The sequence below is a fragment of the Anas acuta genome, chromosome 2, assembly GCF_963932015.1.
Source record: "Anas acuta chromosome 2, bAnaAcu1.1, whole genome shotgun sequence".
In the NCBI taxonomy this organism is placed as follows: Eukaryota; Metazoa; Chordata; class Aves; order Anseriformes; family Anatidae; genus Anas; species Anas acuta.
Genome location: NC_088980.1, coordinates 128,991,077 through 129,008,056, shown reverse-complemented (window position 1 = coordinate 129,008,056; position 16,980 = coordinate 128,991,077). Strand labels below are relative to the sequence as shown.

General features: G+C 43.5%; 1 protein-coding gene across 1 annotated transcript in view; it reads left to right on the top strand.

The window, feature by feature from the left end:
* Positions 1–2,718: 2,718 nt before the first annotated feature.
* The window catches only part of PAG1 (phosphoprotein membrane anchor with glycosphingolipid microdomains 1), a 108,690-nt gene continuing 94,428 nt past the window's right edge, over positions 2,719–16,980 (top strand). The window contains exon 1 of the mRNA XM_068672166.1: positions 2,719–2,874. The gene's annotated coding sequence lies outside the window, so the exon portion shown is untranslated. The remainder of the gene's footprint in view (positions 2,875–16,980) is intronic.

The window sequence follows — 16,980 nt, the reverse complement described above, 5'->3', positions numbered from 1 at the left end:
GGTCACTGATACGCACGTACATTATTCACATATTATTCGGATATAATTGTAAAGTAGTGTAACATAGGTTGCAATGCAAGCTTTCAGCTGCCCTTCCTCTCCTTCTCCCTTATGCTATTTTTCACATTCCTTTGTTGCATTTTGGCTCAAGCTAAACTGTAAGGCCCTTGTGGCAGGGACCACGTCATTTATGTATCAGCACAAGGCCTCACATAATGGAGCTCTAACAGTGATCGGGGCCTTTGGGAATGCCTGTCACAGAAATGACAAGAGGGAATAGTTTCACTCTTGCAGAGTGTAGAATTAATTGTGCCTGAGAGTGCTTGATTTGTGCCAGCCTTTTTGAGGGACTTCATCTTTTCCTCTTGCCTGCACAGTCCCTTTTCCTCCATCTCTGCCATTGCCTTCACACACATGGGGACACACTTTCTGTTTCGACTCCATGACTGGTCCTTCCCATTTGTCAAGAGACCACAGGTTACATCCTTTCCTTCATACTCTGCATCTCTCCTTTCCTTGCTGATCTTACCCTGTATGCTGAATAGGTCTGCAAATAAAGGTTAGTTAATGAGCAAACCCCACTTTCATTGATTATTGTTTGAAAGAGAAGCATATAGTAACTTTTATTCCTAAATACAGGGATAAATTAAACCAAATGGCATTTGGAGCTAGAAGATAAAGGTCCATCTAGAGAGGAGGTGGGCGAGAAGAAAGGTGAAAGGCAAAGGAGAGCTGACCTTGGACTTGATCTTTGTAGGTCCCTTCCAACTGAACTATTCTATTCTATTCTATTCTATTCTATTCTATTCTATTCTATTCTATTCTATTCTATTCTATTCTATTCTATTCCATTCCATTCCATTCCATTCCATTCCATTCCATTCCATTCTATTCTGTTTTCCTTAGGAACCATCTTCAGCCTTGTTTACATTTGAAGAGGAGCATAGGTTAAGATGAGAATAAAAATTATTATGGTAATACCCTTTTTTATACTGTACATAGTGACTCTTGTCCAACAGCAAATATACGGTTTTGATTTAGCTTATGGGGGTTTTTTTGGAAGGTTTTGGAAGGTTAGCTTATGTTTTGGAAGGAACTAATTAAATTTAAACAAAAGGAGTATCTGGAGGACTGGCAATGTCCACATCAGGTTAAGAGAGTTTTAATATTTCTACTGGTTTCAGTGTACCGACATGTTTTGTGTATCCCTTGTGAATGGTTGCGGGAAATTGCTTTCTGCTGATGACATCAAACTGGGCCAAAAGATGCAGCTGAAGGGAGACAGCTGCTAGAACATTGGTTCCCAGTCTTTCTGGACCTGTACACTAGTCTCCAACATTTCCTACAAATCACAATGCAATTTCACGCTTTAAACTGAAAACACTGTGAAGGCACTAAGTGTCAATGATGACCTACCAGGACTTTATGGGACACCCATGATCCTTGTGTAGAGCTGGGGAACCACTGGTGCAGAATGAGGGAGGACAGAGGTAGAAAAAAAGATCTTGATGAAGTGGCTAACTCCAGAAGTGCAAATTGTCATTGACTAGAATGACAAGAAACCAACACAATTGGCTGGGAAGGAGTTAAAGTCATTCTGATAGCTGGGTTCATCGCAGAGTCACCGCGTGGGATGTGGATGGAGATGTGAGGGGTGTCACAAAGCATCCTTGTTACCAATGGATTTGATGGGAACTCTGTGTGAAAAGGACAAGCAATGGAAATCAGACAACAACGTCAGAGAAAACCATCATTAGGTCAGCTACAACGTGTTGGGTAGTACAGTGGCATGTGAGGAACAGAGAAGAAAAACAGCACCAGATTGACAAAATGACAATAACCAGCTGGATATTACATGAGCTGACAGACTACATGATAGAATAATATGCATTTTGTGGCAGGGGCCACATGGATAAACTGGGCTGTGCTCTTCTACACATGGACGATGCTGTCTTGTGAGGACAGGAGTTGTTGGACAAAGAGCATAAAGAAGGCTCAAGAAATAAAATAAATAAATAAATAAATACAAATTTATTTGCTGATGGCCATGTTGTATTTGGATTTCTATTTTTTTTTTTTTTTTTTTTTTTTAGAAAAAGAGCAAACCAAACCAACCAACCAGAAACCATCTTCCTTCACAGGTAAGTCCTTGCTTGGCAAGCATCAAATGCAGATGCAGGCTCAGACCTTGAGCCAGCCGCATGTCACATACGTATGACTGCAGGATGGAATAGGGGGCTTTGAACTTGTCCTCGGGAAGTAAGAAACTCACTGGGTGTTAGGTCAGTCCCCGCATGTGGGTGGAAACGTATAGTAATTGTGCAATTTCCCTAAAACTTCCCCCGAGATCTAAGTTAAAGCGTTCTGCCCTTGCAGCCTTTCCTGCCGTTGCTCTCAGAGCGCCCTGCACTCGGTCTTTGCACTTCTCTGCGCGATGAAAAACGCGGCGATCCCTTCCACTTCAACACCTTCTTCCTACATTAAACACCCCCCCAGGACCTCCCCGGAGGTCCTTTTTGTCCTAACACCTGTCCTTCCCAGCCACGCTCGCGGAGCGGAAAGGCCAAATAACCATCACCATAATAAAAACAATGATGATAAAGAATAAGAATAATAAAATTCCTCCTCTCCCTCCCTTCCAGGCTGCCCACCGCGGGGACATGCGCACTCTCCGCGGGCCGCGCTCCGGCCCCCCCCCGACCCTCCCGGCGGGCGGAGGAGGAGGAGGAGGAGGAGGAGGAGGAGGAGGAGAAGGAGGGAGGGGAGAGCACCGCGCCGCAACTTGCTGCTGCTCCTCCTCCGTCGCCGCTGCCCGGCCCCTGCGGGCAGCGCTCCGCGGGCTGCAGGCGGCATCCGCGGGGCCGGCGCCTCCCGGTGAGTCGGGGCTGCGGGGGGCTGCGAGGGGCTGCGGGGGGCTCGGGGAGGTGCGGGGGACTCGGGGAGGTGCGGGGGACTCGGGGAGGCTGCCCCCCTCCCCTGTCCGGGCTCGGCGGCCATTTGGGGGCGAGTTCCCGCAGGATGCGGCCCCGCAGCTGAGGGCACGGCGTTGTGCGGGTGCCCGGCCGCCGGGATGCGCGGCGCTTGCGGGCTTCGCTCGGCTGGGTTTTGGGTCGGGTGACAGAGCCCTCCGGCTCCGCTCCTCCGCTTGGGACCTCTGGAAACACAGGAGGAGGCGACCGGGGTAAAGCTGGGGCCGCTTTTGGAGACGCGAGGGGCAAAAGGAGCTGGCTGCCGAAAGTTGGGCTGCCCCGGTGTGCCATGCGCTAATGGCCCCAATTAGCTGAACAGAGCGCCGCAGTGATTCGTAGGTGCCTGAACTATAACGCTCTGAGTGATAGAGCTCTTTAACCTTTCTTTCTAATCTGCCCCGCCGAGATTTGGGTTTAAGCAGAGTCATATATCATCTGCGGTGCTGAATGCTTGAGTTGATTGCGTTTGTAAAAGGAGCGGGCTTTGAAATAATACTGAGCCATTAAGCAGCAAACGCAGGGAAAGAGTGACAGTGAGAGAGAGCAGAGAGAAAATTCTGGCAGAAGAGATTTTTCCCCTTCCTGTCAGACAGGCTCGATTAACTTTTATCCAGAGTTCTCATTTTATTAAATGAAACTTCAAAAAATAAGCATGCTGTGTGAAACCAGAAGCAAGTCTTACTTCGTCCTGTTGAAAGTCTGTGTTGCAGGTAAATTATGATTGGAGTCACGTCTATTAAGAGAATTTGCAAAAACAAGCTCTGCTTAAGATACCTCGTATGTAAATGGAAGTACTTTGTTATTGTGTTTGTTTCCTTTAGATGATACAGAAGCAGAAACTGCAGGGTTTCAGATTTTACATCTTTAAGAATGTTATCCTGATAAACATACCTGTGTGTGAGGGGTACAGCTTCGTTATAGCAAAAGTGCCTCCCCTTGCTGGAAAAGTGATTTATTCAGCTGTGAGTTTATTTAACGAGGGCCAAATTCTGCAGCCTGTAACCCAACTCATGTAAGGGGTGAGAGGCTTTTGCTCTTGTCAGAATAAAATAGCGAGTACAATATGCACGGCATCTTGCAGGCCTGAAGTACAAGAGCAGTTCTATCTTTAACCAGTATTTCAACACAGGATTTTATTAACATAAAATCAATATTCAGGTCAGCAATGAGGATCTGCAACTTTTGAATGAGAAGCTGATCTGAAGGCAGCACGTTGCTTATATGAGTAAAGGTTGTGGGATGTGACACTCGACGAGCTCATCTATCTCTTATTAAGTTCCTTTTATGAAATGTCACTTAATGAGGAACAAAGGAGGTAATCTATTGCATTTTAAGGCACAACGCTCCTCAAAAACCTCATTGCCAGGCACTTGAATCTGCCTTTAGATCATGTATTGTATGCAAATGACTACTACTACTAGATAACATACTCTCTAAATCTATCCTACTATTAAAGTTACATTGATTAGAAAGTGGCAACTGGACTTCAAGTCCTAAATAAGAAATGCTTGATAATCTAGAAGTAATTTATATTTTAAGAAGCACTATGCTGAGGAATCCACAAGAAATGCATTGAGTTTTCCTTGCTGGCTGTGCAGCGGCATTTAGTTAACGAACACTTTCCTGGGGCAGTGCTGACTTCATTGACAGACAAAGGAGTTAAATCCGTTTATCAGCTCATTGATGCTGATGGTGAAGTGCTGGTGAGTTCAGTGGCTGGAGCAGGACTCACACAGTCCTCCTCCTTCCAGTGGGGACGGAGGTGGAAAACGCAGGGGCTTTTTCACAGTAGTTCCAGTGCTGTATCATTTGTAACTGCAAAATACAATGCAAGAATAAGATTAATAGACCAAGTAGACTGGAAGACATTGTTTAACGTTTAATTGAAACAATAAATCATTCAAAACAGCATGATGCTGTAGGGATGCTGCTGCTTCCGGGTGTTTTGAACCCAGCAGGTGTCGTGACCTGGGTGGGAACGCTTTGCTGCGGTGCCAGTAGCTTGGCCCCAGCACCTCTCTGCCCAGCCACGGCTCTGCTGGGGTAACTCCCTTGCAAATTGGGGTGTTTGCATCCCAAGGATGCAGGAGCTGTCTTTGCTATCCGTTGCAGTCTGTATATTGTGTATAACGATGCCACAAATGTCTCTTCTGGTGAGGGAGGAGGTTTGGGATGGCTTCTTCCTCAGGCAAAACGCACATTTCTGAGCGTTTGTATCATCAGATATGGCTTATGCTGACTAAAACATGGAAAGGGCAAGCAGTGCACATTCATTTCTGTAGTACTGCTGGTAGTAAACTCTAGACTTTGAATCCACTGCATGTTCGTGAGGACTTGTGGATGTCCTGTAGAAACCCGCTGCATGCGGCAGGAAGCTTAAGCCTGAAGGCTTAAGTCTGAATGTTCAGGTGCAAATTTGCTGAAGTTAAGACCCACTAAGTTGCTGTTCCCCCATCTCCATCCTGGTATCTCTCATGCTCTGAATGTGCTCCAGGGCTTCCCTGCAGGTCTCTCAGGGTACATGCTACATCCTGCTTGCCTCGTCCCTGTGTGAGGAACCCCTGTGTGCCAGGCAGGCACCACTGCATTGTGCAGACTGCTCATGGACCAGGGTCAGCAGGAACCCCCAGCTGCTCAGCGGCTTCTTCGAGGGCAGAAGCAGCAAACCCCTCTGTAGTTTCACCCTTCTTGTCTTCAGTGGGAAAACATTTTATTTTACAACACTGTCTCCACAGTTACTTAAGCAAACTGTGGCACCGAAGCCAGCAGCATCAGTCAAATCTGACAAGCAGCATGTCCCTCTATGGGAAGGAGCCTGATTCAGCACTGCAGTTTGGGGATTCTGGGAGCATGGGAGAAGGTGGTGGGGGATCCCCTGCAAAAGGGCACCAAGCAGCCAGGCTGTCAGGTGAAAATGAATGACAGGAGGCGTTTCCTCACTTCGTGTGTGTGGTATAACCAAGGTTTAATTAAAACAGTGATGGTAGATTATTAGGGCAGATAAATACTGCCTTGTTACAGCCCTCTTGGGTCGTATGTAAGCAGTATTCGTTTTAGAAAGGATGAATGAACAGTCAGTGTGGAGGATAAAGATCAGCATTGTTAATTGCTCTGGAAGTCTTCCGTGGGAAAGTATCAACTCATGAGGAAAGATACTGTCCATAAATGCCATTTAAATATTTACATAACTCAAGGATAAAATTTCAATATTAAAGGCGTGTGAGTACAAAGTCATGTTTTGGGTCCTGTTGGAGATAAGCATGACTTGTACAGCTGGGCTTGGTCAGTGGTTAATGTATTGTTTGTGCTGTGTTTCCGAATGCTTTGCTGGCAGTAACCAAGAGCTCTTCTTCAGTGCACCTGTGAAAAACCTTTAATTGTTCTTGTTTAAGTACAGATTAAAAATTTAGATACTTGGGAGACTACATTTGCTTAAAGTCTTGTGCTTCAGATGTGGTTAACTTCTAACTTTCGGTGTTCCAGGGAAAGAAGCATGTAAGTCACCATTATCTAAGCTAGGTGCATGGTGATTGATCATCCACTTACAGTTTGTGGCTGTTGATAAGTCTGCAGGGTACAAAGGAATTGTTCAGATGGGATTTTTTTTTTTTTTTTTGTCTTTTTTTGGTCTTTTTTTTTTTAACTCTGTTACAAATAATTGGAAATGGTAGAAATGTTCCTGTGCTGATCATTGATTTTGTAGTTCTCGCAAAAGTTTTTTTTTTTTTTTTTTTTTTTTTTTTTTTGTCATTTTCCAGTTCTCAGAATGTGGTACAATGCTTTAAAAAATCTGTCTGCTTTCATGTAAACATGATGAGGGTGAGCCTTTGAAAACATATCTTAGCTGATGTCGATAAACAAACTAGCTTGGCCAGAGTAAATCTTTTCATCTAACTTAAAGAGCCACACTGTAATGAGGTAAATATAGATGTACTTAATGTGCTCCTTTCATCCAAATACATAACAAACCCCTTAAAGTACTGCAAACAAATCTAAAATGGATTTCTAAGTGGCTTTCTTTGTGATACTGGAGCGGTTTAGTCTAGCCAGAATAAGACAGGAGTAGAATTTATTCCTGGAGTCATGGAGGTGCTGAGGGGAGTGCTGGCCTAAATGGGAGGGGGCAGAGAGCATGTGGGAGACCCAGCTCTTCTCCTGAAGTTCTATGAAAAAGGCAGAAAATGTTTGTTCTCAAATGTGTTTTTTTTTTGATGAGCCTGTCCCTGGACTTGTCCCTTTGGAAGGCAGCTTGCAGATGACCATTCGCTACCTTAGTTCCTAAATGCCTCCCCCTCAGCAGCTGTCCAGCTGTGCCACAGGGCAATATCCCCTCAGGGAACAACTGTCATCCATCCCCTCAACGTGGCGTCTACGTGGCCTCCTGCGAGGCAGCTGCAGGTGGCAAGCAGTGGCTTGGAGTTTTGCTGATGTGCTGGGGAGGCTTGTTTTGCAGGGCATGTCCTGGCTGTGCCTGAAGCCTCGCTTCATGAAGTAGCTGAATCACAGTATCATATGCGTTGGAAGGGACCTTTATGACCTTTTGATTCCAACCCCCTGTCATGGGCAGGAACACCTCCCACGAGATCAGTTTGCTCAAAGCCCCATCCAGCCTGGCCTTGAACACCTCCAGGGTTGGGCATCCACAGCTTCTCTGGGCAATTTGTTCCAGTGCCTCACCACCCTCTGAGAGATAAATTTATTTCTGATATCTAATGGTAAATCTCCCCTCTTTTAGTTTAAATCCACTTCCCCTTGTCCTGTCACTACACCTGCTGACAAAGAGTCCCTCCCCAGCTTTCCTGCAGGCCCCCTTTAGGTACTGGAAGGCCACTGTAAGGTCTGCCCAGATCCTTTACTTCAGGCTGCATAACCGCAACTCCCTCAGCCTGTCTGCATAGGAGATGTGCTCCAGCCCTCTGAGTATCTTTGTGGTCCTCCCCTGGACTTGCTCTAACTGGTCCATGTCCTTCTTGTGCTGGGGGCCCCACAGCTGAACACAGCACTCCAGGTGGAACCTGACAAGAGCAGAGCAGAGGGGGACAATCACCTCCCTCACTCTGCTGGCTACATTTCTTTTGATGCAGCCCAGGATGCAGTTGGCTTTCTGAGCTGCAAGTGCACATTGCCAGCTCATGCTGAGTTTCTTGTCAACCAACACCCTCAGGTCCTTCTCCTCTGAGCTGCTCTCATTAACTCAGTAAATGTGGCCTCAGAGCCACCTTGACACTCACGGTGACATCCATTGAGGTATGAGCGGCAGTGTCGATGACGTTGGCAGTACCATGTTGGTTGGAACTTGCAAGAAAGAGGTTTTGAAAAGAACAGTTCAAGAACAATCAGAAGGTGTAACAGAGGGTTTGATTTTCATTTCCAGACTTCCAACATGACTGTTTTCAATCACATCATTTTAAAATAGATTATTTGCTTACTGTGGAAAGCATGCTTAGCAAATTTAAACATTTGGTTCCATTGTCCTTGCTTCACGAGGAAGACCACCATGTAACATTTGTATTTTCCATATCACAAAACAAGTCTTTGGATCTTCTGTTTAAAAAATGCAATTAAAAAATGTAAAGGAAAGTGTTTTGTTTTGAAAAAGATAAACCCTCTTTTGGAGAAAAAGACCATAGCTTGGTGTTTTCTTTCTGAACAGAAGAAAATCAGCTCTATTTCATTCAATTGTGGAATAAAATTTCATTGAAAGCTGGGTGATATGTTTATAAGATTTTGAAAATTAGACTGTTTAGACAACTATGCTAGCATAATTACAGAAATTTTTCAGGATGACCTTTTTCTTTGCTGAGATGTTGATGAGTAGGAGGTAATATAAAGAATGATTTCTTTGAGTTGGAGGAATGTTGTGAAATAGCTTTGAATCTAGCAGACTCTTGTACTTTAAAAACATATCAGTGATTTACTGATGTCCAGATTCAGCTCACCATTTGACACCACGAGTAGTCAGACATCCAATTTAGCTCGTGTCTGGTTGCTTTGTGCCATGTGTACAGAAGTGAAATGTATTAAAAACTGTTCAGCTTTGGATGTGTTCATCTGGGGATTTACTCATAAATAATTGATAACCCTCTGAAACAAAATCTCTTCATTACTCCTTGGATTGCTCACCTCATCCCTCCCATGCTCATTGTTCTTGTAGACGCAGGGGAAGAAAGAGGCACTGCTTTAATGAAGGTGTACATCAGCCTCCAGTGCTCCTTTCAAAAGGTCACCCACCTAAACAGGGGAAATGAAATGCATGACAACAGATAAACATTTTATTGTCCTGTGGAGAAATGTGGCATTTCAGTGTTTTAGAGGAACCACTTAGCTGTTGTATTTAACACTTCTTTTCATCCTATCATAGGAGCAGTGCTTATGATGAATTATCAAATCAATGAAATGTTTGCATCTAGTGCCCAGCAGGATAGGACATCAAATTAAGGGCTATTTGATGTGCATTACCAATTATAACTGTGATATTTGGGCTTGATCTTTCAAGATTTTACTGCTGTTAAGTATCCTTGCTCAGACTGTTGACTGCAGTGGAGCAAGTCTTTGCTTTGTGAGCAGTGGTTTCTCAGTGGAGTAAGGGTTTGTGTGATTGAACTCTTGTTTACCAGACATAGAAGCATAATGATGAATTTCCTTTCTTGTGAAAAATGAAAGCTTTTCTGCTACCCACAGATCTAATAAAGTGTATTTGATTTGATCTAACAAAATCTCATTTTAATGGAAAAAGTGTCTTAATGTAAGTTCATCTTTCTGATGACTTGATTGCTTTAGAGTTATTAGCCAAGGTCTGTAGCAGTCTTTAATGGTGCTAATATTTGCTTGCAGTTTAATAGCCCTAACCTAGTGCTAATGTACAGGAAATGTTCAAATCACATAATTAAGAGAACCCTAACAAATCTTACAGCTATTTTAATGTGAAGTTTCAGATATTAGTCTTGTTTAATTGAAAGGTGAATGCTGTAAAGGCTTTGTCAGTCTGCTGTTTCAGTATGACAGCACATTCCATGGAGTAAACACAACTCCCAGAGTGCTGATTCCAGCTTTCAGCTTCAGGCAGGAGTCATAGCTCAAACACTTCCATTTTTGCCTGGCAGAAGTGTGCATCTGTGGTGTTATCTGAATTTGTGTCTTCCAAAAAAATACTGGTTTCAATCAAATAAAACAAGAAAAAAAAAAAATGAAATAGTCACGTTCTGCCTGATACTGGAGAAAAGGAGGCCTTCACTCCTTCTTCTATAAACCAAAAGATTAAGCTTGCTTATAAAGGATTAACAGAGCTCTCTTCTGTTAATTCGTAGTGGTGTAGTCAAAGTGCCTGATTCTACATCAGTGGAAAATCCATTATCAATCAATGGGAATTTTACAGCTGAAGCCAAAGGGATTAGAGGCTCATCATTTGGAAGTGACTGAAGAAGAGAAAGACCTGGATATGCTTGTTGTCACATGGCTGTGAGCCACCACTAGGGTACGGCCGCCAAAAATGGCAAAGCAAGTCCTAGGTTGCTTCAGGCGGGCTATTTCAAGAGATGTATGAAAGGACAGGGGGGTAGGGCTGTGCAGAATGTTACCTGGGATGACACTTAGCATCCTTGTTACTCACCTGCAGTAACTCACAAGGCAGAAAGGGTACGCAGAGAAACGCATCTACCATGCACAGAGAAATGCATTGTACCATGGTGAGGAGAATTAATATGAATTAAGGACCCTGGTTTGAGGACGTCAGACATCCAGGATTTAGGAAGAGACATGGAGAGTGGCACAGATTTGGGAATGAGGGCTGTGTAGGAGCACTGGTGCCTGCACCATGCTGCTGCTCACTGCCACCCAGGGACATTGTTTTAAGAGACTGGGAAATAAGGGAGAGGCGGGCGGAACTTGCTCGGTTTTGAGGGTGGCATCCTAGCAAATTACACAGCCTGCAAAAGTTTCTTCTTAATAAATAATTGCTACTTTTCCTTCTAGTAGAGTGTGTGGACCAGTGTTCAGACTATTAGAGCATGCATACCGTGAGAAAACCCGTAGCTCCACACTGCTTTAATCAGGAATATTCATCAAGCACATTCCTAAATGTAATTTTTCTTTCCTTTGAAATGCTGTCATTGAGCTTAGTTTAAAAGTAGCACTGATCCAGAGCCTCGTTGTGGACAAAAGTCCTCATGACTTCTGCTGCAGCATTTGGCAGATACATTTCCAAGGGTGGTAATTAATACATCACACACACACACACACACACAAAAAAAAAAAACTGTTCAGAGTAAAAAATACATTTCGTACAGTGATTTGGTAAATGTAAATGTATTGTTTTTATCTGTTATAATAGGCAAGATTGTGTCATTTATTTTGGCAATTACAGAGATTAAATTAATTTCATTTTCCTTTATTCTTGTTAAATGCAAAATAATTGAGCCCACATCATGGAAGGTTGGGGCATTGCTGTTTGTAGCTTCATCATTTATTAATCTAACGCATTAGATGAGAGGCTTTATAGATTTGCTTGCCTAAGGAAAAAGAAGAGGAAAATAGATAAAGGCCAAACTGGATCTGTGTATTCTGCCTCACACTTTGAGGTACTGTCAAACTGTTGCCTCATTTTTATCACATTTCTGTAAGAAAAAACACTTCCCCTGAACAGCGACCTAATGCTTAAACAGTCTGAATATGCCCAGATTTGGGCAAGCCCTCCCCGTTATGCTGCTCACGTAGGGATGTAACGTTGTAATGGGACAGGCAAAATAAACTACAAACAAGCATGCCATAGAAAGGTATGTTTAGTACTATCTTGGCCATCTTAATTGTCTGTCCTAGTTACAGGAGGAAGCCAGAAAATAGTATTGGCCTAATGTAGGCTGTGTTGCCGTAATCAGCTCAGAAGTGACAGAAGTGCTCTTCTTTCTTACCTTGATGTAGCTGGAGGGGGTTTGAAAATTGGATATTTCTCTTTGCCTCTGCAGCTCCAAGTAGCCCTGACACTGCCAGCCACAGATTAGTAAAATAAATCCCTCACGTTGATAGTTAAGTGGAAAGTAAAAAGAACATTTGCAGCTTTTTTTTTTTTTTTTTTTTTTTTTCCTTTTTTAATGTGTCATTTGTTGGCTGGTACAGTGACCTCCATTTCATGACTCTTGTGATGTGACTTGTCACAGAGCTTTTCTGCGGGGATTAATTCATCACACAAGGGAGTAGTGGCATGTGACATTATGCATATGGACCTGAGGTAAATGGTTGCCTATAGACCTCCTATAATGAATCTGCACTTAAAGTGTTATCTATTCATGCAGTTTGACTTTTTGATGTGATTTTCATTCCTTCTTGTTTTATCTCTTCTTGTAGCTATGTCCTTGGTAGTCAAATGAGATGCGTTTATATAAGCACATCTTAGTGTTGCAACTGTAGACAATTTGGAAAAAAATATTCTGTCAATTAAGGACATGAAATTTACCAATGTATTGGAAAACATTTCTGTGCTAATTATGTAGAGGTATGGTACAGCAGTTCAGTTTTCCAGGGTGTCTTGGTTGGCTGCCTGTCAAATCTTTTAAATTATGGCTCCAGTCAATTTTATTGGCTGAAGTGAAAGCAAGAATTAATTTTTCTTTCCATTCTTAAGATATCACTTCATACTCTGGATTTACGTTGCAGCATCAGCTGTGTATTTTAATGTGTGAGTGAACCCTGCAGCCCTTTCTCACTTGTGACTCCTCCTTTAATTTTATTTAACATGTCCATCTCATTTCTGAGCCGCACACACCAGGAGCTGATTAGAGTTAACAGTCAAATAATATGTGTGGAAAAACATGATGTCTGTATCTGGTTACATGAGTAAGTTATGGTGTAGGCTGTAACCAGTTAGCATGAACTGATGGATGTTGTTTTTTCAGGTGACTCTGTTAGCATCTTCATGAGCAGTTTTGTTTACAGAGAAGTGCTGGAGAAAGCAAACTAGCCTGGAAGCAGAGCATTGATTTCCCCCCCAAAAAGAGAGATAGTTATTATACAGAAATTAGCTAAATTATTTACTCCGCAAAGCAGGCAGCCAATTCAGCATTTATGCCTTTACCATTTTTTCAGCATTCAGGCACAGTGTGTGCATGGAACGTGGTGCAGTTTGTTCTTGACAGGCACGTTAACATCAGCAGGTTCAGTTAGAGACAGCTAGGGTGGGCTGACAGGAGAGGTCCAGGCTGTGAGACGTGATGGGACCCCCAAACTCTTGTCTGGTCAACCAACAAAGGAGGGCAGCCTCACCAGTGCTGCCTGGCCACCTGGTTTCCAGCACTGTCAGAGATGCTGGGCAGGGCAGGTCCTGGGGAGGTGACTTTGGGTTTCATCGCCATCCATGGAGCACAGGGCCTGGAAGTGCTGGAGCCATCCAGCAGTGCAGGATGTGGCTCGATGCAGGAGTGAGGTGGCCCAAAGAGCTGGGTAGAGTCACCCTGGAGCACAACAGCCCTGCAGGTGTGTATCTCATGCTTGGCTGTCTGGGAATCTGGAAACGCTTGGTTGATTTTTGTCACTTTGCTTCTCCCAGCTGTGGGAATTACTGCCATTGGACAGTGGTAAAATTATCAGGAGTTGTCAGTTTTAATCAGCAACCAATAATATTTTATTCAGGATATACAGGTACTAACATTTTCCGAAAACTTGTTTTCATTTGTTTTTCTGAACAGGGCAGAAATTATATTTTGCAGTGCTGTGATACCATAGGAACAAGAACTTCCAAGGCTTTGCAGCTGCTGTGTTCCACAGAGAAAGCTGCACGCTCTGCTCTGCTCTTTTCTATATTAATTTTGAGCTCGTATATTTAATTACATTGATGATTAAGAAACAGTAACAGCTTTAAACAGGAAAGGCTTCCTTTCACTGGAGTCTAGACTAATAGAAATAAATTAAAAAACAACAGTAACAACAAAAACTAATTTCTATGTTTAAGCTATCTGACAATAGATAATCAGTTTTCTGAGGTGTAACTCTGAAATGTTAGTTTTCATCATTTAATAAAATCCATACACCCTGCAGTTATTCTGTAGCTGACACTTAGAAAGAATGAATTCAGAAAAAATAAGTGTGAAGATAGTTGTGGGTAAATGACCAGAACTGAAAGATTAATACCTTTTTAAACAACTAGGTACCTGGATTTATTAGTACTCTGGCACCCCTGGTGTGTGTCTCTATCAGGATGATTTCATGCAGGTAGGAGCAAGCTCTTGAAAAAAAATCATTTATTTTAAGTCATTTGTTCTTTAAAGAGTGAGGTTTCTGTGGCAGGGAGAAGTGCAGTACTGCTTCCTCTCCCTGCAGCTGGTGTTTCAGCCTAAAAGCAGAAGGGTGCTGAAGGCACACGCTGCAAACTTGATTTTTCCTTACCCTCCCATGTCACCCTCTCTAATGGATTTTTATCACTCAGCTCTGGCAGTGGTGAGGGTTTGATACAGTAAGGGGTTAACTTCCCAAAGCGTAGCCTGACAATTTGGTGTGTACCAAACTAAATTAGGGGATGCTGATGCTGCAGGTAGTTCTTGGAGGTGGATGTAGCTAACATGGGAGTTAGGACTGGAGGTAGTTTGTATTCTGACAGGGGTGCATGTCCAGGGGATTTCAGCTTCTGCTGCATTACGGACAGTAGCCAGGAACTGTCCCACATCCAAAATTTAAATACGGGAATGACTGGGAACAAGGGGAAGTGCCAGGTCCTGTGCCTGGGGAGGAACAACTGCAGGCACCAGGATATTCTGGGGGCCACGCAGCTGGAAAGCAGCTCTGCAGAAAAGGACCTGGTGGTCCTGGTGGGTGACACATTGAGTGCGAGTCAGCAGTGTGCACTTGTGGCAAAGAATTGGAATCCTGACTGCGTTAGGCAAAGCATTGCCAACAGGTTGAGCGAGGAGGTCCTTCCCCTCTCTATGCTCAGCACTGGTGAGGCCACACTTGGAGTGCTGAGACCAGCTCCCCAGTACAGGAGACACACGGACATACTGGGGAGAGCCCAGTAAAGGGCCACGAAGATGATAAAGGGATGGAGCACCTCAGATATGAGAGGCAGTGAGAGCTGGGACTGTTCAGCCTGGAGAAGGGAAGGCCTAGGGGGATCTCATCGATGTCTGTAATTACCCAAAGGGAGGGTGCCTAGAGGTGAGAGCCAAGCTCTTTTCAGTGGAGCCCAGTGACAGGACAAGAGGCAATGGGCACCAGCTGGAATACAGGAGGTTCCCTCTGAACATCAGGAGGCAATTCTATACTGTACAGGTGACTGAGCACAGGCTGCCCAGAGGGGTTGTGAAGAATTTCTGTATATCTCCCTGCAGATCATCAGAAGCTTCATGGACATGGTCCAAGGCAACCCTCTCACTCCAGGTGTCTCTGCTTGAGCAGGGGGCTGAAAATATATAATTTCCAGAGGTTACTTCCAACCTCAGGCATCCCACGATTTTGTGGCCACCCTAACTACTCTCATAAGCAGCTGTGCTGGATGAGTGGTAGGACCACCTCTGGGCCATCTTCTGTGCAGACAGACTTATTTTTTATTTTTTTTTTATAGACCCTGCTCTTAAATAACAGTTCCCTGGTTTGTTCTTTAAAGACTTTGAAATGATTCTTCACTCTCACCCAGAAAAAGATCTTAATATATTACTGGTACCTCTTGTCTGCTTCTCAGTTCATTCCTGCTTCTTCTCTCTCAGTTTTGAAAACAGAAAATCTCATGTGTGTGCATTGGGTTGGTTGTTCAGCAGGGAAGCAGGTTGTCATTTTCTCCTGTTCCTGCAGGGTGTGTACAAAAGAGCAGGATTTTCATCTCTGTTGTGACCACGTATGTGAAAAATAAGCAGAAACCTCATTCTTAGCAGTGACTCAAGTCTGTAAATGTTTATTGTGCAAGTTCCCTGTACGGCTTTTTCTAAGTATTGCTTTTTCTTAAGAGCCCATTTTTACTAGCTGTGTTTGTGCATCACTTGTAGCCAGCATTGTGCCGCATTTGTCTCCATGGAATAACAAACTAGGTGGTGAGCTTGGCTGTCGTGCTGATAGCCCGTAAGCAGTATCATAGCCAAGATGCAAGGCGGGAGACTTTTATCAACACAGGCCTACAAAGAGCATTTTTGTTGTAAAACACAAAGGTGTGCCACTGAGTTTGTTTCTTCCTTCTGACAGAGCTAACAGCAGCTTGCAAACAGAACACACAAAATGTGCAGCTTTTTACGCAAGTGAGAGAAACGGAGATGTTATCAGTGACCTTAGCTTTCTCATTTTGTTTTGCAAGCTAATTTTGTATTAATTGCAGGCACAGCTTTTGTCTTTGTCAATAGGGCAATGGCAGTGGAGTTACCCTTTGACTATGGTCCAATTTGTTTTTATCCCCTGACTCTCTATTTGAAGAATAAAGTCTGAAACCTTTTTCATATTAATTTATTATTTGGGATTTTCAAAGTTGGCAAAGAGACTGTTCACTGATATATTGGTGCTGCCTTCTCACTGTAAATAGTATTGCTCAAGTGTGGTCCTTGGTGACTGGGAGACTTTCCAGGTCAGGGATGAAGTTGTTTGAGGTGGAAGAGGAGCAGTCTTAAAGCAAGTTGTTTGATTTTCCTGAAGGAGGAGAGTTGCCATTTTAGAAAAGGATGAAATCTAAGCCTTTACTAAGTCCTCCCCAAATTACAGGCACAACAGCCATTTAAATTCTGGATGTACCTGCAATATCAGAAACTTCCAAAGAGAAATGACTGCGTATATGCAACCATGGCTAAGACCTTCATGAGATGCAAAATGGGTGATTTTTTATTTTTTTTTCCAAGACTTGAACTGAGAAGTGGACGCAAACTTTGGTAGGAACAAGTTTAACCAAAGGAGGAACAGATACATGTATTTCTTCCTGCAGAAAACAGATTTCGTTTTTTGGTTTTGGTACTTGTAGCCTCTGGTGTGGGAAGAAAAAACACTTGGCAGGATTGGGGTACATACGGTGTTTTAAGTCATTTTTACATGTTTCGAATGATTAAGAAACAAATCA